The sequence below is a fragment of the Chroicocephalus ridibundus genome, chromosome 5 (assembly GCF_963924245.1).
Source record: "Chroicocephalus ridibundus chromosome 5, bChrRid1.1, whole genome shotgun sequence".
NCBI classification, from domain to species: domain Eukaryota; kingdom Metazoa; phylum Chordata; class Aves; order Charadriiformes; family Laridae; genus Chroicocephalus; species Chroicocephalus ridibundus.
In genome coordinates, this window is record NC_086288.1 from 40,146,266 (window position 1) to 40,174,165 (window position 27,900).

Consider the following 27,900-nt stretch of genomic DNA (forward strand, 5'->3'; position numbering starts at 1 on the left):
TCTAGCCCTACTCAAGCTGTTATTATTGGCATATTCTTGCACCAGTACATAATCATTTTGGCAATCAGAGTGTGGCCAACAGTGATTCTGGCCAATGGGTGTAGCTGCAAGAGTATGTAGAAAAAGTTCATCTGCTAGCTAACGTCCTGTCAGAATTTCCATTACACATTCTTTTGCTGGTAGGGTTTTAAATATTGGTCTTTAATAGTTCCTTTTGGGCTGAAACCTGTCATGCATGAGTCTTGTGTTGTTTGCAATTAAACCCTAGTAATTCCAGATTTGAAATACCACATTCCATGATTCAAGTTGCATTTGTACCTATACAATCTGAATTCTTTTTCTTGTAGTTACAGATTTTGGTTTTGATTTGAAATTTGATTGTCTGAAACCCACTCCAACTGGTGAAGGGAGTACTAATGACTTTCCTATGTTGGTTTTTTTTTTTCTTTTTCTTTAAAAGCCCAAAACACCCAAAATAATTGTAAGATCAAATATGAAACCTCAGTAAATGCAGTTTCCAAGTGATTAGCGTATGAGGAAGCCATTCATAGAAAGATACTAGGCAAATGGCAGAGTTACGTGAGGAACAGTTTTCTTGTTGAGGTATCTTCCCTCATAAGGGATAACAGTAATCCATGAAAATCAGTATCCTTCTGTATGACAAGTATGGAATGTATCCTTTCCTTCCCTTGATCCTATAGTCCCACAGCAGCAGTGGAGATCCTTGCATGCACCCTGAACTGAGCAGTGCTTGCTTTCAGCAGGCTGACCAGAACAGCAAGAGCTCAAGGATGTATTTGGGATGTATATCTTCAGCGCCTGATGAGCCCTGCAAAGATTGGCAAGGCTGTGGGAGAGCCCAGGGAGTCCCTGGAAGCCCCATTTTACTAGCACAGGATCCAAACTCTGTGGCTGTGATGCTTTTGGCCATCAGCTTTCTTGTGACTCATTTCTGAGGAGTGGGGTGGCAGGAAGGTGGCTTTCTACCCGTGGAAAAATGTATCTTCTGGTTCAGTGGTGAAGTACCCAGTAGAGCCCTGGCTTTCAGGCTCTGATGTTGGCATGTGGACCTCTAGCCCCAACACAAAGGATCACGGATGATGAGAAGCTGCATCTCTACCACAGGACCTCTTGGAAATTTTGAGCTCTACCCCACTGCTGGATTATATCCTTGCCCTACGTGCCTTGTATGTGGCTTTCAGTTTTAGACTTGCACCAATGCTCTTGAAGTAGCTTGTGTGCCAGCTCTGCTGATGTCTTCTCATTTTGCCACTTCGAAATTCTCCCAGAAGGAAGCCTATAGATGCAGACACGGCCCTAGTACTGTGAGCCTGTTGGGAACGATCCTGGTCTCTGGCAGCCATGGCATGCAATGCGTGCAGGGGGAGGGAGCCTGGTGGATGTGTCTTTTGGTTGCGTGCTGCTCCACTGGGACATGAAGTCAGGTCGTGAAAGGGCATAGCACATTATAAGATGCACTGGCATATTAAGTTTGGCAGGCCGGGAAAAAAAAATTGCAGCAGGTTGTGTTGGTGGTTTCTATATATTTAGAACACCAGCACATACCATCTTCTGGTTAACATCTGCATTTTGTTAAGGTGATACCTCTTTATTTCCCCTTAGAGTGGTGTTCAGATGAAAAGTAATGGATATGTATTGGGTGGCTGTGGGAGAAGGGGATGTGATACTCCACTATGACAGCGTAGATGTAGCTGAAAGCTACTACAGCATTTCAGTAACTGTAGGCACAGGTGGCAGCCGAACAGTGGCTTCCAGGTCAGCACTTGCAGGATCCTGCCTGGTTCTTTTTTTGCATCAGATGCTTAGGAAAAAACTATAGTTATTAAATTAGGCAACTAAATTTCACCAGCCATTTGGTCTTAAACTGGAACAAATACCCCAGCAGTCAGTTTGATGCTAAGCATTTGACCCTACAGCATAACACAACATTCTAGCTGTGTCAGTGGGGCAGTCGGAGGTAACGAGCCTGCATGAAAAACATATGTGCAAGTCAGCAACACCAGGATACCTTTCTGGTACCAAAACAGCTCAGATAGTCTCCCATAAATAGTATATTGTGCAGTGCAGATATACTCAAAGTTTCTAGGCCAGGGCAGGCATTCCCACTTCCAATGTTTAGTAAATTAGTCCCTCTATGTTTTGACCAAGTGCAGGAGTGCTTAAAATGTTATGAGTGTTTTGGGGTTTATTGAAATATTTAATCTTATAAAGAGTGCTTATTGAAGGCAGGTACTGCTGTCATCACTACAGATGCAGTTCTCATCACTACATCACTGAACATTTCTCCCAGGACTAGTAACCGAATGCTTTGTCCTTACCTCTCTAAGTAGAGAGGCAACGGGATTCAAACCCCCTCATTCTCATCTTAATAACTTTAGACTCTTTGCTACCACATTTTTAACGACATCACATATAAAACGGATGGTCTTTGTGACAATTTTCTATATTTGCATATTCCCAAGCTTAGATCACACTTGGAGCTAACCTTGTACTTCAGCATCCAATCCATTTGAAATGTATTTCACAGGCTTATTTTTCTTGATCAGAAGCACCTAGCTGCTGCTCGAGGCATTTATACATTATTCATAAAAACACGTACAAAAATTATATTGGATCAATATTCACAAACCAGCAAGCTTTCAAATAGCATGTAGGCATTTAGCTCTAAGCTATTGAAGTCTGCTCCAGTTCTGAAAGAACTATTACTTTTAAATCCTCATAAATCTGTGGGAAATTATAATATTGATCCTTTTATTTTTGTCCTGCTGCACATTCAATTTGCATCCCACAGAGTGCACTATGTAACTTTTCCTGAAGCAAAAGGGACAGGATCATCTATACAGAAAACAGCTATGATATATTGCATATATAAAATAACTTTATAGTTGGACAGTGATTAAAAATAAAATGTGCATTGAATTAGTCTCATATTTCTGTGTTCCTACACATTGTCAAGAATCCCTGAGTAATGTGCTTATCAAGAATTGACAGAGTATTATGCAAACATTGACTTTTTATTGCAGCTTCAATCTGGATTTATGCCAAAAAACCTCTGTTATATTGTTATTTTGAGTAACGAGAGGCATTTATAATGCATTGAAGCATGAACAAATTTTGGAGGCAACTTTTATATCTCTCTGAGGTCTTTAGTATGTTGAGTCTCTGCAGTTGAAGTATTCCAGGCCCAAGGATTTCTACAATAGTTAGAATTCAGATTTTTTACATATGAATTAGGGATTTTTCACTGTATGGACACATATTTTAAGCACTCCCAATCATTTTGAGAGTTGTCTAGGATTCTAGATTGGTTCAAACCCAGAAACCCAGTTTCCTGAAAAACTAAAAATTGTACACACATGCACATAAGATCCTTCTAAAGCAGAAATGTGGAATGAAGTGGTGAAATTCCAGGTGGAGTAGAAGGTCCAAATTTTTCTTTTGAAGGAATCGTAGCTTTTTTTTTTTCAGCTGCTTTTACAAGCTCCCCACAACGTCGGGAAAACGGCAGCAGCGTAGGAAGGGTTGGAACACTGGTCCTTCTGAGCATCTGTGGCATTAGGGAGTCCGTTTGTTGAGCAGTTCTGAAGCCCCAAACCCGAGAGCTGGTTTTCAGGCTTTTGAGTCTTGAGCAATTTGCCAGAGGAATTGCGGAGGAATTCATTTGGCAAGCTAGAAGGAAACCAGGTAAATTTATGATCAGACCTGTCTGGTTTTCATAGGAATTTTGCTGGAATTGCCATATTCCTGAGAAGCAGTTAATTTCCAAGGAACTGGCATTTTTGTTTAGAAAAAAATTCTGTCACAAAATATAGAGCTCTCTCTATCACTGGGTTTGGCTGCCATCCTTAGGAACGGTCGGGGAAGATCTCAACATTTCTGTGTAGAGAACGTTATTGCTTTTCTTTGTAGATGTGAATTAAGTGTTGCCACGGACAAAAGCTTCAGTCTCCTTTACAACCGTCTGCTTGGGCAGCCGGGTCTCCTCTGTAGCTCGCACTCATGCATTTGGAAAATACAATTTTCCCCACATCTGTTACAGGGAAGACAAGCATGTTGTTAGGCATTTATCTCATCATTTCAAGCAACAGCAGCAGTGTTTTCGTTTTTTTTTTTTTGACCAGAAGAGGTGGATAACAGCTTATTCTTCCTCTCTCTATTTGTATAAATAGTTCCAGAGACGCTGATGGCTCTATGCCCTATAGAAATGACTGGTTTTGATTTTAAATCTGCTGTACAAATGGGGGCAAGTGCTATCCTCTTCTAATACAGTTCTCATTTTTAACAACAGAATTCTGAACAGAGCAAAAAAGAGTTTAGTATTGCTTCAGTGTGGGCCTAGGCTGGAAAGAGAGGATGGCCTCTTTCTTTTCTTAGTGATTCTATTATCAGTTCAGTGGACAGCTTACAGACATTGCTTTTTTTCCTCAGCACAGCTTTAATTATATCTTCACAAATTTGAAACAATTTACACCAAAAATTATCTAAGTTACAAGGTTTTTAGGGTAGGACCTATATAATTTTTTTGTATACACGCTTGGTGTACTTGTGATGTTAAAATAGAGAATAAAGCAGCTGTAATGGTGTGCAAATGATACATCTGTATGCAGCGTCATAGCAGATTAGGAGTTAAAATTCTGTGCTCTCTCTTTTGAGCATACATACATCATTGCAGAGTGAACTGGTCACAAAATGAAGTTCTATACTTAATTCCTGCAAAAAGGCATAATGGTCTTCGGCATTGGAAATTAAAATGCCTGGCAGATGGACTGTGTTCAGTTTACGAGCAAAATGATGAGTATTTTCTTAATTGCAGTAGTGCAACTGAGGCTGGTGCCTGAAATTCATGAAGTGTATGCACATTTGGTCACATGTCCACAGTCATAAAGACACTGCCCTTAGAATTAAAATTGGAAATATTTTATGTACAATCAGATGTACAACTAGAAGGAAATAACTGCTTTCTGTTGCAATTAAGGAAACATTAATTGGTTTTCGTTGGTCTTATCATGGATTTAAGTGAGAACTGAAGTTCAAATGGTGAGGAGATCAACTGCTCAGGTTGATCAACAACCTGACTGACCAGTGCCTTCTTCACACAGTCTTCTTTTTTTTATATTAGCATTGCATTTTGACACTGACATAGTCATCATTTCTAATTCTGATGGTGGATGAAGTTGGTTTTCATAGCATCTCAGGAGACTTTTCCCAAGAGGAATACATAAGGAATACTTCAGGCTAAAGTAGATCTAGTTTAAAAAGTAACTGCATTTTTCTCATGGAATAGTACAGGCTTTTTTTCAGAAATATCTTCTCCCTTGATAAATACTGCTTTCAGTTCTTTCAGTTCTTTTTTTTTTTTTTTTTAATGGGAAACTAATGTACAGAAAGGGGTTTGGGAGCTTTTAGTGTTCTTTTTGTTGTTATTTTTTGGGAGCGTTAGGGTTTTTTTTATTTTTAAAAGCCCTTCATCTCCAATTTTGAATTTTGTTTTCACTTTACTCCCTCATTTGGCTATGGAATAAAAAAAATAAATGTATGTCATCTGGGACTTTTGTGTATCCACTGCTTTTTATTCTAACTTTTCAAAACTTTTTCCAGCTTAGAAAAATAATTATGGAAAAAGAAAAAAAAAAAAAGCTTTTGAAACTTTGCCACCTTGTACTTAAAGTACAGAGGCATTTTGAAAAGACAAAGGGAAAATGGGAAATATGAACATTATTAATTTTATTGTAGCTACTATCAAAGAAAAAAGGGGAACAAAAGTTTAAACACTTGTTTGAAAAATGATACATAGTTTTAAAATTTGCAAGTATTTGCTAAATGTTTTTGCAATAACCTAATGTGCTGTAGAAGAACAGGAACCATTTTAAGAACATTAGGTATGAGCTTAACTTGGTCACCTTCTCACTGCTGTCAGGTCCAATTCTTCAAGGACCAGAAAGTACTCAGCAGTGACCGCTCAGTAATGTAGCTCCATTTATATCAATTAAGCTATAGGAATCTACCCCAGCTGCTCATCTGACCTACATTTAGTACCTGCCACTAACAACCATGAAAAGGTTTTATTCTTGTTATCACTGAGGAACCTCACAGTTAAATTAAATTAGTTGTAACATAGAACACCCAAGAAATGAAATGACTTCCACGACTGAAAACTTAGCCAAATAATGGCTTCTGAGACATTAAATAAATTCTGTTTGGCTTCATAGAAGGACAGAACAAAGAGATAAATAATTCAAATATATTTCTGCCAGACAGTCTCAAGAATTTTGAAGACACACTTTTTTTTTTTTTTTACAAGAGAAGACCACAAGGAGCTGTGTAACTTCTCCATGTCTCTTTTTAAGCAGCCTACTAATGTGGTGAACTGACACTTGATACAGCTTTTGAAGTGGTGTTAGCCGCATACTTGGGAGGAGAAAAGCTTTTTCAGTCTCTTATTTTGTTTTACAAATGCAAATTATTTTCACTGAGGAGTCAGAGACTTTTGTGTGTTGTTTTTCACAGAGATATGTTTGCTCACTTAACCTGACAAAATTTATTTATTTATTTATTTCAGTTCAGTTTCTAGAGCTGCTTCATAACTAGTCTTAAAAAAATTCTATCCACAGTTAGGTATTGCGATGTAGAGTACTCGATTTGTGACACATTATTATGAACCTAAATGGAAAACTAATGTGCAGTGGTCAGTATTGACCACTTATGTAGTGCTTTGTTTTCTATAAAAAAGGTTTCTCTTAAGACATTCAGAAATGGAAATGTTATGGAAATTGTCAACATGTTTACATTGTATTTTTAAGAAGCATGGATCAAAAGGTGAAAGCAGCCATAAAACTTACGCAAAATGGTAACATCAGTCACAGAATTTCAATACCGGTAAACTGCTCTTCCTGCAGAATCCACCAGGGCCATCTTCCCTTGCAGAGCTAGCTCCACTACGGTGCGAAATCACTATTCTGTATATTTTAACTCCACCCCTCGCTGAAGTCCCTCAGCACAGTATTCTTTGGCTGTCATTCACTAACCAGAAGCCAAGTCATCTGTGTTTGTGTAACTTGGTAAAAGAGAACTTTTAAAGTCTACTCAGTTCAAAGGAGCTTCTGCTTCTAGGTCAGACAGACAATAACTCTTCTCTTTATTGTAAAGCCTTACATGCTAGATCAGTAATTCCAGGCCATCTGAACAATAATATCTGAAGATTATGGTATCATTTATGTATTCCCAAGGAACTAAAATGATTGCCTAAAGTATATTTTTCAGTCAGTCTTCAGTGAGGTCAGGTTTTTTTTCACCAAATAACTCTCCCTTGAAAATTTGAAGCAACATAAATGAATTGCATATGTAAAGACTCAGATTCACATGTCAACTTATCTCAGCAAACACTTAAACCTCTGTTCGCTATCCAGCTATGCATATACAAATGTAAGAATTCATTTTTCAGTGCAGATGACTCAGGAAAAATGTGCCTACCATCTTGAAATTATACATTTTTGCATCTATATTTTTGCACTACCTTTCTATAAGTAATAGGCATGTATATTATTCTTTCAGCAGTTGATAGCACTTCTAAATTAAATATTCCTGTTTAATACAACTCAGGTGTTCATTACATTGTGCATGAAATAGTCATCTCTCCCCATCAAAAATGTCTAGGTTATGCCTACTTTATACAGGAAAGGAGCTTTAAATCCCTGAAGAATTCCATTCTTTTTTATCAGTGATGCCAGTGATGTCAGTCTGGTACGTGATCAGGTTATGAAGTAGAAAATTGAGACCCAAAAGGCGATCACAAGGTACCTGTATCCATGTTATTGAAAAAGATTTTCCATGGATTACATTTTACCTAGCCTTAAAATCTGCCTCTGACTGAACAACAAAAAGCAGAGCTTCCAGACTTTGAGGCTGCAAGCCAATCTGAGAACTCTGAGTTTCATTTTGCAGGAAAATTGAGATTCATCAGCTCTTGGGATTTAAAGCACATGTACCCGGTTTTGCTACTCAAGAACAGGCACCCAAAACATGCCACTAGAAAATAGGAAAAATTGATTCTGAAATATCTAGCATCAATGCCTAGAGGAAAAAAAAGAACAAACAAGCATCTCAGATTTTACAGTCATGTCTAGAGACGCAAAGCAGGTTTTGTAGTTCATTAAAATTGTGCTCAGATGTTTTTAGTCTGGACTGGATGGATGCCAGGAATTTACAAATTTCTGGTAGAAATTAGCCACAAGTTCCAAGAAAACTTTGTTTTGGAAACATCAGGGCATGCATGGTCTTCCCTAAAGGAGCGTTGTTATACACTCTGGCTATCCAGCTATGTGCTGCCACTGCTCCAGTAAATTGGCAGGTTGGTCTGGTTTATTTCTGTGGATGTCATTCTTAATGGGCAGTAGGAGAGGTCCTAAAAACTTTCACCTCAGGTCTTGGGTGACTTCATTTGAAGAGCATTTGCAGGTTGTCCACTGTTAAGCAAGAATCCTCACTCACCATAGCTACAGAGCTTCAGGCCGATCCTGGATTTTCCAGACTCTGAATCTTAGCTCTGCAACTGGTAGCCCCAAGTGTAATAACCTGTAAAAAATAAAAGAAGGAAAGCAGTGACGAAGCAGTGGGCTGCCCAAGAGCCAGAGCTTAGGAGTAGGCTGGCCAAAGGTTTCCTTGAGCCCTGACCTGAATCCAGTGTCCCTTAAGTCATCAGAGTAAAACACTTTAGTCCTGAAAAGTTGTGGATTTGGTTATATTATTTTTTGCTCATTGGTTGCTTTTTCAAAGTCTTTCTCTTTTTTTTTTTTTCTTTTTCTCTTTGAAAACGTCCATCTAGCCCCTCTGTGAGGTGAACTAAATTTAGGCAATGCATGCTGGTTCTGTTATTGTCTAGAAGCCAATTTTCTTTAGATATTCTGTAAATGCTTGGAAATAATTTCTCTGAACAGAAAATCAATGTACACCAGGGTGTTACCGAATGCTTGACCTTACCCAGGAAGGTGGAGAAGAGTTAATCACTGACTTAAAAGTAACAGTTGACCGGGTACGAGTGACTGCATTTCATACAAATCAGTCTATATATTTGGAACTTTAAAAGGACCAATTTCCCAAAATTTAATGCCTTGTTGCTGTAAGTGACAGGGATCATAAATTCAAAAGAGGAGATGTTCACGGAAACTGGCAACTGATTTGCAACCCACTAAATGCTCAAAAAGACATGATTTAATCGATGTAAATAAGTTATGCTGGGCAGAAAATAGCGTGGTTATAAGAAAGTGTTAGAATGGTGCTACAAAGTAGAATACAAAATAAAACAAGTTTTCTGATGAATTTAAATAATTAATGGCAATGAATATAACGAAAAAGTTTAAAAATGTGTCTGGCTAAAAAGAAACGTAAAGACAGACTAGCAACAAGACAATCAGAAGATGTTTAAAACACAAAGAACAAAAACGGGAATTCCATTTCTAGATGCAGATGGTAAAATCATGGACCATCAATACAAACAGATAGAAATAGTCAATAGATATTTCTATTCTGTATTTAGAACAAAGCTGCGGGTATCAAAAATTTATAGAATAGAATTACATTATAAAATAATTAGAAAATTTACCTCCTGCAGCAGAGGGGGGAATAAAACAGCACGTGTCCCCCACTGCCCCCCAGATCAATAGACCTACATAACTAACTCTCAAAAACATTAAGAGAACTAACAGAGCCATATGACAAGCCAGTAGCATTTGTTTGTTTTTTTGCAAACCTTATAAATTATTACACTATTATATGGTTTATCATTTAGTCTAGTGCCTGATTCTACTGACTTATTTCTTTTTTAGGAGAAGTTATTCTAAAGAAATTTTATTGAGAGCTATAAAATATACTTATTTTATGGATATATCTATCCCACCCATTGAGGGATATTGATCCATGTGTTGAGGGGCCAATGGTTTGGGTAGGTCAGTTTCACGAGCTTTTACTTATCGTCTTTCATGAATTTTCATATTAAGTTATTATTCTGTTCTAGGGGTATTTTGGTGGGGTATGAGATTATATTAATTTCTTTGGTCTGAAGCTGGAGCATTTCCTGCGTCATTTCAGAGTTGGGGAGTTGTGTTCCATTGGCCAGTGGGCTGTAACCACTCAGCAGATGCCAAATCACAAACCTCTCTTATAAAAGCTGTGGAAGTGCTAAATTGGCAGAGATTGAGATGAAGTCACTGTATTTAACTGATGCTTTGCCATAACATCCTTAAGGTCCATGATCAAACATATCCCAATGCATTATGCAGCTGCTCAAATATATCACTGCTTAGACAGCAGTATGTTTTTATTGGATCCAACCCATGCAAATACCCTTCCTAGGGGTAGCATTTTACATAAATTATATTAATTTCTTCCATGAGCTGTTAGGCTGGAAGTGAAGTCTCCTGTAGGAGAAATAAATATGATCTAAGATCACAGTTTTTATTTATTGCATTTCAGTCAGGAAAAAAATTAAAAATATGTTTATTGCATTACTGATTAAAATAAATAACTTCAGGAATATCAATGCCACAAGAGTCTCCTCTCCATTTTCTAGTCATTCCAACTAGAAATATCCCTACTATGTTGTGCTTAGGTCTTGACCTTCTTATGTTTTATCATAAAAGGATGTTCTTGCCATTGAACTCTCTATTCAACATGAGAACTACTGTTAAACCTTATTTCCACTGTAGAAGGTTTCTTTTGATGCCTGCCTGCCATGTCCTTTTGAGCCGCTGTGACCGTCTTGTGGCTCACGCTTCATCACTGGAAATGAAACTGAAATAGCTCTTCTCTAATTTTGTCTGATAAATTTGGCTGTATTTCTCTGAGGTAAAGAGATGGCAAGTTTTAGGTGAAGACTCTCTAATGAGAAGCCTAAGCTGGTAAAGCCATTTATATTCAGTTATTAAAAGATTATGAAGAGCTCTTTTCATGACAAAGAATAAAAATGAAATTGGACTGTGGCAGTGTCATGAGCTGGTAAGCAGAAGACCACAAAGTGACAGGCATGGAAGAGAAGCAACTTAAAGAGACTATGTTTCCTCGCTTGTACACACTTGCCGGGGACAGTCACCTAGTGCAGGCTGCTGTGTGCCATCCACAGCTTCGGCCACCTCCATGTGGAGCGTGTGTGTTATTGGCCACTGGCCTTCTACCTGTGGTGGTGCTTTGTGGATGGTCTGAAAACTGCTGCTTGCGTAAACAGGATTTATGATAAGTTATGGTTTCTGAATGCTTACAAGGCACCTCGCAGGCACACTCACACGTAGCTGTAATTTTTGCGTTGTTTCAGTCGTAGGTTTTACAGTACGGTGTTATGTGCCATTGCTTCATCACAGATGAGGAGTAGAAAGTCGTAGGGCTGGAGAAGGAAACGAGCATCTGAAGATGGGGAATTGAAGGGTGTAACTTGGCAAATGCTTATAGGAGGTCTGTTGCTGGAGAAATCGTATTGTGGAGTTATACTCTGAAAGTGGAATTAAATGTAGCTGCAGGAGAGTTCCCTGAACGCTGCCAGACTCCTATGACAGGAGGTGACCTGTAACCAGAAGCACTGCTAGCATGGATGTGACTATGATCTGCATGTAGGGCTGGATTATGGGAAAAATGAAGGCAGCAACCTCTTTTCCAACTGTAGAAGACGTGCTCTTCTGCAAAAAGCTACTGTAAAGTAGAGCGCCATTTTGCTGCAGGCAAGAATCTTATCAAATGCTTAGGTATGACATAATATATAATTTGCTTCCATAACAGCAAATTGTGCTCAAACAAGCAAATCTAATTTTATTTAAAAAAAGAAGAAAAAAAGGCTGAAAGGACATTGGCACAAGAAAAGGTTTGGTTGATTATTTAAAAAAGAAGTTATTTTATTATCTTAGCTACCATTGGAGAATGTGGTAAGCATTACGATTTAGCTGGTTTAATGTTTCACTTTGAGAACTTTCCAACAGAGTCCCTTCCTGCCCAACACATTCAGCTGAGGCTCCCCCGGGTTTTTTGATTCATTAATACAACCGCTCCTCTGACGTGCGCAATGTCCCTGGCCGTAGGAAGCTTTGGCACTAGCAGGTACAGTTCCCTCTGAAGCCCATGAGACATCCACTGAAGCTAAGAGCTGAGTTTTACTCCTGAACTGTAATAGGACCAAAAAGTTCGCCACACAGTGCAGCTGAGAACACGTTATATCTTGAACCTTTGTTCACTTTATAAGTAGAAATCGTATTTGGAGCTTGCTGTGAATAAGGTAGCGTGGTACAGGGATATAATTGCAAAGGAAAACATGATGAATGACCTTGTGTGCTACCTTCACTACTGTTTAGCTTTGATGGTTTTACATGTGTTATTACTTTCTCTCTAACAATTTAATCTTGTATATTCGCCCTTGAATTTGACACTAATGTATACAACATTTGTTGGGGCTTTTTTTTTTTCCCAGATGAGGAAAATCTTTGTTGCAGAACAAAGGAAAAAAAATCAATTTCTTAAAAAAAAAAACAACTTGGCTTTGATCCAGTTAAAAAAAAAATAATAAAAAAAGAGCTGCTGTCATTATTAGCAAACCCAAGGGGACCATAAAATTTTCACTGGTGCCCAGATGAAAACATTTGCTTTCTGCTCAAGCTGTTATTTTAAATCTGTCTAAAATTTAAATTTAAATAAGATACGTCTGAAAAAACTTGTTGAACTGATGTTTTATTTAGATATTCTTTATCTCCTACTGAATAGAACTTCTCCCTATAAATTATTCTTACGGGAAATAGTTTGCTCTTGTCTCCAAGCTCTTTTGCATTTAGGACATAGAATAAAATCAGTAGCTGTTCTCTTGCAAAATACCTGTTGCAACAGGGCCATGTTTTATTTTCTACCAGTCAGTACTTTCAGTATTTAAAAACAGATTTCTGACTTTAAAAGGGGATTAAGCCATTGCTAATAGTTTAATTAAGTTATTAGCCTTTCTATTTAACATTAGGAATTCAACACTGTGCTTCTGAGAAAGTGACCTCAATATAAATTGGATCAGAAAGAACCAGAAATAGAAATTATCTGGAAACAAAAGGCAGAAAGTAGGGGTTTTCTTTCTTGCTGAGCCAATTGCCAAAAAAAACTACGACAGGCTAATGAAGTTCACCATATTAAAAAAAAACAAACACAAAAACAACAAATGAAAAACAAAACAACAAAACCTCAAACTTAGATTAGCTTGAATATTCTTAATACTAATTACTTGCTATTTATCTGCAGAATATATCTGTTGTCCTTTTCTCCATTATCTGTTTACAAGCATCTCAGTTTTTGCCTCTGTCTCTGTAGACTTCTCAAGCTGCTGTTTTCAGAAAAAGTGTTTTTAGAGCATCTTAGTTCCCTGGGCATTTTCTCCCAATTGTGCTCTCCTACCATTCTTCTGCTAATCTTGAAGACTCTGGACACGTTTCCCATACGGTAATTTTTTTTTTTTCCTCAGGCTTGGAAATTTCTTTCAGGTTGTTAGCATGATAAGCTTAACTAGAAGGACAGACAGATAAAGTGGGATATTATTCTGTTGCTAGGATACCATCAGTCAAACGTCCAGTCTAGACCATGGAAGATGGTACTATTTTTCTCCCTTCTCCATTTTTCTCTTAAAATTTGCTCTGCACTAGAGTCCCAACATTGATCAGATGTGTTCAATGGCTGTCGTGGCCAGGTTGGTGAGTAATGTTCGACTAGGTGCCCATTGTGAAACTATTGGTGGGGAATTTAACCTTTTCGTGTTTCAGCACAGAAACTGAGGCTGTCTGCTGTCACCAGAGAGCAGTTATGTAGAAGAAAGAAAGATTTTAATACTGTCTGCAGAGAGATTGTATCTGTAGGGCCTTGGATGTTTTAGACGTTTAGCTCTGGTTTAATATACATTACACGTATATTACAATATACTTGTATATAATATACATTACAATATACATACAATACATGAGTATCATATACACAACTAATTCCTGTAAGAGGCAACAGGTTTTAGAGCATATTCCTGAAAGTAAACCCATTCTTCTAAGGCATTTTGCAAGTAAAACTGTTTAAATGAATGAGGGCCTTAGAATGCAGGTCAGTAAATACCGTGTTTTGCCTGCTGATGCCTCACTGTGGGAGGATGACAAGAACAGAAGAGTCTTTCTCCAACCTCAGGGAGCACTCAGTTATTCTTGCCTCCTTGCTGTGGAGGCATGGATGTAGTTAGGAATCCAGCGATGTCCTACTTTATGAGTTGGTACCTTCTCACAGTTTCAAGAGACAGTTTATTTTTATGAAGACTGGTAAATGATGCACGTTGTTTTTCAACATGCTTAGAACTTGGAATGACAGTTGATCATACAGCTCCACTGGAAAATAATGCAGCCATCATAGATAATTATTTTAGGTGATGACACACATCCAGGGATATTTCCATGTTGCGTGGATATTTTCCATAGGGTATCTTTGCAAGTGCTTGGTCTATTAAGTGGCGAAGATATTTTACAGAATACACATCGTATATGGTGTTTCTCGGATAGAGAAATTAAGCCTCTCTTGTTCTTATGGAATTGCCCTTTATTCTTACTACATTTCAATAAGAGTTTGTGAGGAAAAGTATTGTTTGAAGTTACCACTTAATGAATTAATGAAGCTTGAGTCGACATTTCTAAATCCTGCCTTTAATTTAAAAAACTTCTATATCCAACTTGATTTTCCAGAGGAAACCAAATACAATTACACAACATCCATGTTCTGCATGATTTTTTTTCATTATGGTCTTTGATGGCTATCAGGATTTTCTTTTGGTGGTTACTAAAGCCAAAGCTTTAAATAAATCTTTTCAAATAAACAAGTATCTATTGTAATGTTCAAGTGCTTCTGTGGTCAAACCCTTCTCCTGAATAAACTTTGCTTAAAATTTCTGTCACTTATTTATGTGGAAATTTATTCTGTTTGAATATTTGAATCTGATGTTTCCTCCTGGTCTGTCAAGTTTCAACAAGTACCAAAATTACAGTACTAAGCACTTATAATTGTAACTTATAAATCAATCTGATGTGTGCAGAGACCAGATAAATGTACATCAGCCCAGGTTTCTCATCAGCGTTTCTAATGCTAGTTACTGAGGCAGAACAACAAAATTAGCGCTTGCTCTCAGTGGTGGTCACTTCAAAGAAAAGTTAGAGACAACTCTTGGGTTTTATTTTTCAACATGGATCCTCCTCATATATAAGATGAAGCTCTTTTTCCAAACAAATATTTACTAAGAATACACGTTACAACAGCTTCTCTTGTGGATATAAATGCATTTTGAAAAGTTATGCTTTGGTAGAGTTAAACCACATTCTGTCAGTGAAAGAAACTGCCCCAGTAAAAGCACAAAATTTAGTCAGCGTAAATGAGCCTGAATAAAAGCTTTCAAAAGGCACCTGCTAAATTAAGGTCCACTGCTCTCCCTGCCCTGGAGCAACCCAGGCCTGCTGGCAAAAATCGGTAGTATAAATGTTGCCTAATACTAGTTCACACTACACCGTTTTGCTACCGAAAAAAGTTAGCTATTCTGAAATAACTAAAATTTTCCTTCAGTTATTCTGACCACGTTTACTTAGCCAGGAGGTAGAGATTTGCCAGCAATTTTCAAGATATAGGTATTAGTTGCTTTATAACAATGCTGAGGGTGAGCACTAACCTTAGCAAACTCTCTCTGTTCAATAAATTGATTACTTTCTTTTGTTCTAATGTTATCCAACGATGTGGTTAAAACATAAAGAGCTGGCTAGTATTTTTCTAATTATTTCCAATATTTCTTATGCTTCTGTAACTTTTAAGCTTTTATGTGGTTGGGTTTTTTTAAGCCTATGGATATAAACTAATACTGATTTGTCAATTAGCACTTTCACACAAGGGTTCTGATACTGCAAAACTTTTCAGAAATTATCCGACTTGCAGGAGAGGCTTTACGGGGCAGTTAGAGAAGTTAGCAGGGTTGTTTGATGTTGTGTCAGAACATCTGGGTTTAGCACCAACATAACAGTGTCATATGGAAGCAGTACATTTTCTTAAACTGCCATTTGGCTTTGTTTTACAGAATTCTTATTACAATATTTATAGAAGATAATAAACATAAAACATCTTTACAGCTTAGTATAAAAACTTCTGTATGGTTTGTTTCAATGTTTAAATTTATTTTTTAGCTTGTTCTCAAGTGCTTTTGAAACAACAAAGGTGTGAGCCTTTGTATTCGAGCATTAATTAGAAATTTTTTAAAAAAGTATTGACTGTCTATCAAAGCTGTAACTTGTCCACTGAATTCTTCCACTTCTGATTAAAGGGTCTTGGGAGTGACGGTTTTCAGGAGTCATGCAAAATAGTCATCAGAGAATAAGCAGAAGATGAATTTCCTCAGTGCTTTAAGATGCTGTCAGTAGGAGGGAACGTCTATTGCAACATCAGGTGCATTGCCCGACTCCAAACAGAAGGCCAGACTACAAGGAGCAAGTGAGCAAAGAAAACCTACTTCACTGATGTTTTTTTTTAAATGAACGAATCCTAGTGCAAGTTTGCTGCCAGATTCCTTTGTCCGAATTGTCAGAACTGAATGGCACTTTTCCTTTTTCTCTCTTTATAGTCTCTGTTTCTCTGCTGTCCAAATACAGTGTGCGTCTACATACAAAAAAGCTGTGCGAATGAAGGTCTATTACCCCTTAGATACTGTCACCGTGATTAGGGACCTCTCTAGATGTACGAAAAATTTCTCAAACTCTCTTCAAGTTTCTCTACCTTAAAAAAAGGCATGAAACAAGAATTTTTACTGTTCTCAGTAAGAAACATAATATTTGGACAATCCATATTTCAAAGGCAATCTGTAGCGATCCTGCAGTATTGCTTCTGGACACAGGAAATTGGAAACTTAAAAGCCATCTGAAGCTGAAAATGAGAACATAGTATAACCGACTAGCAAAGGTGGCAAAACTTCACTTTTATTTACAGTAAGGAGAGGTGGGCCACCCTCTTGATTTGGTTTACAGGCATCTGGTTTTCATCTTCAAATTTCACGTCCTTTTATTTTTAAAAATAAGTTTTAAAATGCCTCGTTTGGTGCGTGTAGGGGGAAGGTTCTGGATTGCTTTTGTTAGGATCTTACATAATTTTTTTGCTTGTTTGGGGAAAAAAAAAACAGCGTTTCTCCGTTTATTTGTTTGTTTCAGGCTGACCTAGGTTGTTTACAGTTTTCAGTCCAAACACTGGAACAAAAGTCTTCTCCAAACCTGCCCCACACCCCCAGCCCTCTTTGTGTAACTTTACACTAGAAAAGAACTATGAGCCAGTTTGTCTGGGTCATATTCCCAAGGACAGTCTGATATTTGTCAAGTATCTTCACATCAACAAAAAAAACCAAAACACTAACAAAAGAAAGACATCTTTTCCATTTTAATTCCAAATGAGGACAGAAGAAGGGAAAACGAAACCTGTGTGTGCTGAAGGACAAACCTGATAGGAGGGGTAAATAATCTTCCAAGTTTGCATAAAGTAGAAACAAGGCATTATAACAAAATGATATATTTAAAAATATAGTTCCTTTAAACTTCTTGCTGAGTCGAATTTCACTTTCAGTGAGGCTCGAGATCTTGCTAAAGAAATGTCTTTTCCTTGTTGTTTGTGTTAGGAGAAAACAGCACTATAAACGACAAGGAATTATTAGGGAAATATCTTGACATTTTTAATGTAAGAAAGGAAGCAAATCATGGTCATATGTATCTTTTGTCTGGCTCAGAATTATCTCTATCACGTTGGAAGTTTTTATTCGGAAGTCTGTGTTGACTCTCATGATTAGGGCCAGAAATCCTACAGCTGACAGGAAAGTGACCTATAAATAATGATCTATGATGGACTTGTCATATAGTCACTAAATGAAATATTCTAGTACCTGTTTCCTTTGTCTTGTTTCTCAGTTTCCGTCTTCTTTAAGGTTATTCCTTTTGACATATCCAGCTAGCTGTCTGGTAGGAATAAGTTTTCTTTGTCTTGTAACTCTATTCCATTTTCACCAAAAAAGTACCACTGAACATATTATTGGAATTATTTTTGTGAGCAAAACTCCACTTGAATATGATTTGATACAGTTAGTATTGGATTTCCAAGTCAAAGTTAAATATTTTTTTAAAAAAGAAAGGTTTATATACACATCTATATGGATATATTAAAAAAACAGGACTAGAAGGAGTTGCTTACAATGCAGTATGAATTCTGGAGTTTTGAGCAAATGAAAAAGTCAGAATTTAGTAAGAATATAAATTTATAACACATCAAATACGCTATAGTAATTACCTGCATGCCTTCTCTAACTACTAAGCTGTATAAAGAAAATCAGCCAGCTCAAGGTAACAGCCCATCTTCACTCTCTTAGCCAATAACAAAACAGTTTTTCAGCAAGGAGTAAATGATTTCATTTCATTTACTAATGGTGAAAAATGTGCATATGGGATGATAACATCATGTAGCAGATGCTCTCTGATTTTGCATCCCAGCTTTTTGCATGGTAACTTCTGTGGTCACTTCCCTTGATACCTCTAGTTGATAATTCCTAACAGGATTTGTGCCAGGTCTGTCCACTAAAACGGGACGTTCTTGGTATTGAGGTGGAGAAAGACGTTAGGAGAGAGAAGTCCTATAATCGATGTGAATTTTACCATTGAATTCACTGAATTCAGGATTTCACCCAAACTTGCAGTTCAGATCTCCCTTGTACTCTGAGTAATGAGGCAGAGACACCCATGCCAAATGTGCTTCAGTAAGCCTGCCAAAAGTGAACTCCCCTTGCAACACAGTTCAGTGAGCGTTATATACGTAGCATTAGCAGTTGACACTGCTTAAAATGCTGCAATAGAACACTGTGTGAATGAACCACCACAGAAAGTGGGTTTTGTGCCATCTGTGTTTCTATAGAACTAGCAGAACATTTATGTTGGCAAATAAATTAGGGTAAGTTTAATGACAACAAATAACTCAGTTATTTTGACCTTTGTTTTGGTTTATAATCTTACTTCACCTACAAGAAAAGATGGTATGTCTTCAAGACCCCCATTTTTGTCTCTGCCAGTCCCACCTTCCCTCCTTTTTGAAGCAAAGTTGATTTACTACAGGAAAAGGAATTATAACTTTGTCTAAGTGACTTAGGAGAACAGATACTTCTTCTGGAGATTATGCTTGGTTGATGGAAATGTCACAATATTTCTTTTTGTAGTTGAATCTCAAGGATTCTTTTTTCTCATGTATAATTCATCTCACTGTTTGAGTAACTCAATACATACACTGTTCAATCACCACTTGAATCCCAATTTTGCAGCCTACATCATTTTCTGTTGACCTACAGTAGAAAATATGCTGTCATCTGTGCCCTGGCCATTACTTGATATGTCTATGAAACTATTGGAGTGACTAACACAGGTCTTTGAAGACTACTTACGTATTCAAACTATGCTTATGATTTAATTTGCTCTAGCAAGGTTGCACATCTGCTCATAAAAATGTCACTTCTTGGCTGAGCTGGAAATGATGTTTTTCAACTGCAGTGCTGCAGTTCTGCTCATCTGGCTGGTCACACACTAACCACAAAAAAGAGGAATCACAGTTCATAACTGGAGATGGAGCTATTCCACTCTTCTTTCCCTTTTCTTTACAAGCTTCAACAAATGAGGAGATACAGTAATAGACTGTGAATGGCATGCTTGTAACAGTGTTAATATTAAAAGCCTTACAAATATTAATGGTGAATCAACTTTCTGTTTCTTTCCTTCTCTGATCAGCTGTACAAAACAGTCCCGGAGAGTTATAGTACAGTACACAAAGGAAAGCAACAGAAACACTAAATGGCTGATATAAACCCAGCTGCCATAAATGTGTAGAGTGAGGGAACCAATGGTTTCATGCTTGTACTCCAAGCATTTGCTTTAATGGCCACAACTGTGTCGGATGGAGCCAGCTATCAAACTCCTCATACTGGGGTATCTACCCTTTGTATCCTATTTACATACTTAGTTTCGTTAGAAAGTGTGTTGATTTCACACTACAACCTTAGTATACAAAATAATATTAATATTGAAATAAGTTATGATCACTCTGTGATGGCAGAAGAACAAAAGCACATGAATATTCCCAATGCACCAAATGCGTCCTTTCAGACTGTTCAGGTATTACCTGGGGACCTAAAGGAGTCCACTGCATTCAGTACCTCATTTCTAACTCTTCATCCTTGTGTAAAACAAACTTCACAATATGACAACCAGCTTGCTATAGTGGAAGCATCCTAAAGGTATAGCTTCTCATCCAGACAGCTAGTGTTTGGCTGCTGCAAAGGATACAGAAAATGTGATATTAAGAGTACACAGCCTATAATGAAATAAGTGAGTGCATGCATACTTTAATCCATATAAACTCCTTTACCTTAATAATAATTGAAGGAAATAAAGCCTTTGGATTTATCACCATTAGTCTAGTTGAGAGGACATAAGTTTGTTCAAGCTTAGGCTCTCTAGCTTCCAGGATAGTAGCAAGCAATTAATTTTAATTTATGATACTTCTAAGAGCACAGGACCCAAAAATTATATAGGAGTGCCTGGCCTATTATCCATCTGTTAGTAAACAACATATTATCTTTTCTTTACCAAATGATGGCTGGCCATTTCCTCATTTGCCCATCTGCTTTTGTAACCTTTTATAAAAGGACTGGAAAAATCCCTGTTGTGTATGCTTAGCTAAGAAATCTGAGATTCTGAACCATTTCTCAGTTTCCTTTAGATGCACCATTTAAAACCACATCTAGTAAGCTGTTAGGGGTTAGTAGCACACCAGAAATATGTAGATTTTCAATGATGCAGGACATAGCATTTTAATTTCTTGGTCTTACCATTTCAGAGGTTGTTACTCAGCAGAAAATATTTATTAGCAGAAAGGTTTTCTTCTCCAGATGTGGGTTTCAAGGTGGCATGCGTACAAAAGATTTGAAATGTTTTGCCTTTTTAGCACAGCAATTTTAACGGATGATTTTCTGATTAACTTACAGCACTTACAAAAGCTTTTGCATAATTCTTCAGTTCTAATATATTTGACCGAATAGTAGCCTGCGTAGTAACGTCAAATAAACGCATATTTCAAACAAGAGCAGGGGGAAATGTAATTTTCCACCCACTAACAGGCTGACTATATATTCAGAAGTGGTATTTGGCAGGAGCTTGACTCAATAAGTTACGAATAGCTGCTACCCACTGTTTTACTATACAGGGCTGCAGTGAGGACTCGCGAGGTCTGCAATTGCAAAGGGGACCCAAATTCCAGGCCTGTGGGAGTCTAATATTTGAGATCAGCAGGAGAACGACGAAGCTGGCAATGAACAAGGAAGAAGTAGAACTCTAATCAGGACTGAATTAATGCTGATGTGATGACTTGAAATCCAACTTTAGAAGTAAAACAATAACAGATCTGGCTCTACACAGTCTGATACTGCCACCCAGCCTGAATTACTGTTGACAGCTCGTAATTTTATTGCACCAGCATGCCTGATTGCTGTCATTACGCCAGAGATTTGATACTTCTGAAATTCAAACTGGGAAGGAGAGAAGATCATATCTGAAAATAAACAATCAGAAGAAAATTTCTGTGGCAGAGGCTTGTTTACCACATCTTCAGATGGGCAGCTGAGAGAGTCTGGAGGTTGCTGAGTATGAATTCCATAAGAAAAGAATTATATGGTGCTATTAATATTTTCCAATTTCCGTCTGTAAATCTGTACAATGAAACTGAGCATTTTTTCTCTACCTTATGGATTTAGAAACCAACATGTACAGCATTTAAGGAGAAATTTTGCAAAAGGGCATGGAAAAGGAGTTTGAATCCTGATTGTCTACTGTGGCAGAAGCCCAAGCTCACATAGGACTTGACCTATGAAAAAAAAAAAAACCAACCAAAAACAAAACTCAAAACCACTGGAAAGTCTTCCCCTGACTCTAATTGGATTTGAAACAGACCTACAACAAGTCAGCTGCAGATCTCAGAGACAGAGGCATTATACCCTTCCTAAATTCTCTTGCTAATGACCAAAGCGAAACTGCAATATAACTGCTTCAGACAATTATAACTTTAATCAAAGGAGTGATCTTCCATATAGTTTTCTCCTTTGGGACACCACAAACTGTTCAAATGTAGTAAGAAATATGACCTGATTTTATGATATTTTGAAAAAAAAAAAAACAGTCCCTCTCTCTCTATATATATGACCTTTTAACCCTAATTAAAATGGACACTGTGAGGACGCTGTTGGAGAAAAATACCTGCCAAAGATATGAGCACCATGAGTTATAGGGTGTGGGTTCTTCTCTTTGTGACGGGATGTTGCTTAGTTGCAAGAGCAGTGCCTCTGCAATTCTGCTCAGTTGTTTTTGCAATGGCTTAATCTTGAGAGCTGTCGCCAGTCTGCGTGAGCAGCGTTGGTTTGTGCGTGCAGCCTCCCATCATGGTGTTGCTCTGATATGTGCTATTGTGCTTTTGTTTTCATGTTTTATTCCCTTTGTGATGTTTCAGTTTTCCTCTGCAGAAGGTACTGAATGGTACAGTACTTATGGGTCTGGTGGAAGACCCCAAACTGCAATCCTTCATTTACCAGCACTTCATGAGTAAAGATGAGATCCTGCTTCCTTTAGTACGTTCTACTGCTTGGTATTTCACAGTGAGCTCATGCTCAGGCCAGCAAAATCCACTGGGCGTCTATTTTTCCTCTCTATCCTGTGCAGAAGTAAAAAAAAAAATCAATTAGAAAGCTTAGTGGTGTTTTCTGAATGGGGCTTCTGAGTTCAAAGTGTCGTTCAAAAGACACAGTTACAAAGAGTGTTGTGGAGAATAAGGTAACAGTACAACAATATGTGCCTGTAGGCTGTTTGCATTGAAACAAACATCTCATTAAAATGAGGCAGATTTGGATAACCAGTTATACTCCTTGTCGTTCTCAACTTTAACACCTTAACCAATGAAACTGTCATTTTGGCTATCAACAGTTTGGTTTCTAGTCCAGTGCAAGGCAATCTCCAATCCTCAGGCATTATCAGAAATACTTTCCTGTAAAACAAAATTCCATGAAATTGCTTCTGTCTCTATAGGTTTAGGAACATCAGCACCGCACTGCTGATCTTTCAGACTTTGGCAATACAATGAAGCAATTACAAATTAGGTGGGGTTTCCCTTTGGCTTTAGAGATCTTGAGCACACCTACTTCCATCCTGACAGCAGCTACTTGACATTCAAACCACATTAGGGGCAGCTCATGTCATAAGAACAGCTACAAATCCACCCCAAAACATTTTGGAAAAGCAGAGGACAGGCCCAAACTGCTTCAGTTGTGTTGGTCAAAAAGATCCCCCAAATCTAAAAAATCTATATCTAGCACTGACCTGGCCAATTGCTTCAAGATGCCAGGACCCAGCCCATCAGTACTAGGTACTTTTTTTACATTTCTATGGTAGCACATGGTTCAATTCACACACCAGTGTATTTATGGTAGGAACATGTAGTAGAATTCAAACTGATATGGCATACAGTCGCTTTAAAATTGAGTAAACTATATTGAAATCAGGGACATATTTGAGGGGGAACATGCTATTAAGATAGAGTAGCAGAGAAAGCTAGAGAAAGGAATTTTCAAAAAATACTTTTTAAAAATAGTTTTCTTCCACTTATCTTCAAATTCTTGGTAAAGGTTTGGTTTGCTTTATCCCCTCCATGCCTCATAAGAATGACATCTGTTCTTACAGATAGCCTGCAAACTGCACGTCTGCTATCAGAATTTCATATTGGATACCTTCTGTCTTCATCCTGGCTTGCTTGTTTATATACTTAAGGTGATATGTTTGTTTTTGTATATATAAGCTCTTTGAAGCAGAAGTTTGTATAAGATCACACAGTCTTGGTGTGACCTGGCTCTGGACTTCAGGCCCTCCTACAGTCTCTCTCTGTGGTTATCTATGGTTGTATGTGTGTGTGTTTGTATATATAATAAGTTTATAAACAAGTTACAGAAGCTAAGTTGTAGGAAAAGGTAACTGCAATGAATTTAATTTAATTTTACTTACTTAAATGGGCTGACTTTAGGCCCACATGGAGCTTAAAGCCCTTGCTCTATTGAAATCTGACTGTTCTTCATGTACAGCAGGTGGTTCAAAGAAAAATGCTCCTCTAGTACATTTTAGCTTTGGGCTGTCTGTTTTCAGAGAGATGCATAAACTTGTAAAACAGATGGCTACACTGACAGCTTGCCAGAAACCTAGGGACCACAGTTAGTCTACATAAAAACATGAACAAAATCACTATTTATTTCTATCCATAACACCTCTAATAACTGAATTGAACTGATCTGCTGCTGTTTAAACACAGCAGTGATGGGTTTTATTGTAAAAAATTGTGGCGATAAGTGGTGATGACAGTCCTAGTTTAAGACCTTTCCAGGCAGCACCTTAGATAACCCTTTCTTTGTTCAAAAAAACGAGGCACCTTAGTTGAAACCATTTAATCTAGTATGCTGGCAAACCGCACTTCAGTCCTCTGAAGCAAGGAAATGGGATTTCCTGACGTGATGTGCCAATGCAAAAGGCATTACGTGCTACTAAGGGAGCCCCTGGCCCACCCAGTGCCAGGAGGCTCATTTAACAGTTTTGCTAACGTGGTTTTCAGTGCAAGACACACCGCTTCTCTAGCTTGTTAACCTCTTCTGAATATACTGAATACAAGGGAAAAATATGCTGCAGGCACTGGTGTATATACCAGGTATGGTGAAGACCAATAGCTGGTTCTTTATTCAGTGAGAGTCCAGCCAAATATAGAAGATGTAACAGCCAATGCTTAGGGTAGCTTTCTACGGACATTTAAATGTGAAAATGTTTTTATTTTGTCTCAGTTTTCGAACTGTTCAGGTAACGTTGAATATTACCAGGAAGAAATCTCAGAGGCATATATATCAGAACATAGCATATTGTAGCTGCTGTTCTTAACAGGTTTTTGAGCAGCTGCTGAAGCTGAAGGAATGAAATATATATTAAACAAATGCAGCAATACAGACCAAGAAGTTTTGTCCTAGAGGGAGGCTGAGTACACTTTGTATCACACAGTGTTTACTCCTTCTGCTTTCTCCTCTTGTTCAAACAGCGGGACTTCAAGGCAAACAGCCAAGAAGGATTCAGCCCTTCACTGAGGCTGATTCCACAAGCCTGCCAGCCTTTCACGGGCACCAGGCTATACATTTGCAGAAGAGAGCTTGATTGACACTTCAGTGTGATGAAGCATAAATTCAATATTTGGATGCTACGTTTACTGGCGGCACGAAAAGATGAAAATTCCTTATTAGTGCCTTCCGAGCTGCATGAAGCCTCATGTGCAGCCTGACCTAGAGCTGACCCTGCGCAGATACAGTAGAGGTTTCTGGTTAGCTTGTTAGGCGGCGAAGGAATCTGTCTGCAGGGTGAAGCTTGGGGCTCCTGTGCAAAGTACTGTCAGAGGAGGGGTCTTTACTGAGCTCTTTCTTTAACTTTGAAATCCATGTGTGAGAGCTGCCTTTTAATGACTGACGGGATTTGCAAGGAATCCCATTGCTACCATCCTGGACATGGACTGCTAAAGTACTCTTGGCTGCAAGGATGGAGTCGATGTCAATCGCCTGGTTTTGCAGTGTACCACACAGCTTAGAGAGTGTTTTTTTCCCTCAGTCTCAAAATTATAATCAGTTCTCTACAGGCTGAAAGGAAATATCTCTGGGCGGTCTTCATAGGTGTCTGAGCCTGCACCAGAGAAACATTATTACTGCGTTGACGAGAATTGATTGGGCTGGGAGTTATCTACCAGGTTTTGCAATAACTATAGTTCCTGACACAAGTACTGTGACCCCTTAACTCCCATTACCCTTTAAGCTCAATAAGTTTTATTGTTAAGGGATTTCCAGCCCATCCCTATTCATTACCTTGGAAACATAAACAGAAGCATTACTGAAAATGTCTAATAATGAATTTAGCCTAAGCACCCTACTGGGAGGTAGAAGAGCATTATTATCCCCATTTTACAATTGAAGAATAAGTTCCAGAGTTCAAGGCTGGCCACCAGATCTCCTTCTGCCAAGTCTGTCCTGCGTATATGACTAGGCTATTAACTTGAATGCCTCTGCTGACCACTAATACAACAGAATCGACTGTCAAGAAAGGTGGTCTCTCACGTAATCACATTTGAAACCTCTGAGGCTCACTCTATATTAAAAACAACGGTTTAAATCCTACCCATAAACTTGCCAGCAGTCGCTACAGGTTTCTGCAGCATCAGTTTAATAGTCTCTCTGTGTGATACACTGCTTAATTAGAAGGTAGAATGCAGCTGCTGGAGCTTAAGCTTCTGTATCATCTCTACATGCAGCCCCTTTCCAATTGTGACAAATTGTCCCTTTCCTGACTGTGACAATTGCACTGAGAGTCGCGTCCTTCTCACTCTTTCACAGTGGAGGTTAAAAAGTCATGGGTATCTCAGTTTTCCATGTAGCTATGGCTAGCTGCAGAGCCAGCGAGACGCAGTATGCTTATTCCATGCATTGAGAAACCAAGACACAGGTCTAAAAACACTGCTATTTTAAACACTACGGTTTCGGTTCTTGGAATTTGTCTTCGTGTTTTGTGCAAGAAGCATTCGTGTTTTAAAGTATTTCTTCAAAACCAAAAGGATTTCAGGTTTGGTGGGTTTCTTCAATGAGGGAGAAAGTATTTGTATAATCTCTTGAACCCTATTGCATGGACTTCAACAAAACATCACAATTCTGGTCAAGTTGCAAGGTATGGAAAAACCTCTCTTGCAAGCACCTTAAGTTCTGAGGACGTGGTCACAGAAAATCATATATTGCCAATAACGTTGAAATTAAGAAAATATCTTATGTGGGAGAATGGAGAAATTAAAAGTCCTATTGTAGATGAAACTCTTTGGCAAAGCATTAAGACAAGTGAGGCAAGTTCGAAGAATGCGAGTTATGCAAGTCAGACATCTGGAAAAAGAAATGCATTCAATGTATTTTGTAAATACATCATCATGAACTGGGAAACCAGTTTCTCGGAGACAGAGAGAAACAAGTAAAGTGGTATAAAGAAGGACTGTTGTGGAAAGAGTTTGAGCTGCTGCATAAACAACAACAAATCCAGGGTGCACTTCTCAGAAAAATTAAAACTGCAAGTTGTATAGTTTAAGCTGGCAAAAGACATGGATTCTGTGGCTGTCTAAAAGGGCTCAGTGGTAAACTATGCAAAAAAAAAAAAGGCGTTTACTATACTTGCTCAAAAGAGTAACCTCAATGTGCTTTTTGGAATAGATATCCAGAGTACATGAGAAACAATTCTTATTAAAGAGTTTGAGAAATGAGAGTTAATTAAGCTGCAGCCAGGAAGGATGTGGAATATGGCATAATTAACCTTACCCTATTACGCTTGTGCTGGCAGCTAGGTCCAGGAAGAAGGCTTCAAGTGTGCGGTACTGGACAGCCTTAGGAAACAAGGAGCTTGTCTCAAACTACTGCTTGCCTGATTCAATAGGTCTGGGAGTTTGTATACAAGTGTCAGGATAGTCTATTGCAGCTGTGGGATGCCTGTGAAGAAAACCATTGGTTAGGCCAAATATTTATTTGAACTGTGCTCCTTTTAAAATATATCTTGAAGACTTGGCTTGGGGGGCTTGAACTCCTTGTTAGGAGCCAGAGCATAGCTGGAGTGGATGGGGGCTGAAGGTTGAAACTTTGGAACAGTGAGACAATTATTTTGCTTTTCTATACAGTATTTTACCAAGTTCCTATACATTACCAGTCAGGCTGTATTTTTTCTCCAG

At 38.1% G+C, this 27,900-nt stretch overlaps 1 long non-coding RNA gene across 1 annotated transcript in view; it reads right to left on the reverse strand.

The window, feature by feature from the left end:
* Positions 1-3,151: 3,151 nt before the first annotated feature.
* Positions 3,152-27,900, reverse strand: part of LOC134516172 (uncharacterized) — a 71,997-nt gene continuing 47,248 nt past the window's right edge. Inside the window, exons 3-4 of the long non-coding RNA XR_010071241.1 lie at positions 8,509-8,592; positions 3,152-4,051 (exon numbers count right to left, since the gene is read on the reverse strand). This is a non-coding gene — a long non-coding RNA (uncharacterized LOC134516172). The remainder of the gene's footprint in view (positions 4,052-8,508; positions 8,593-27,900) is intronic.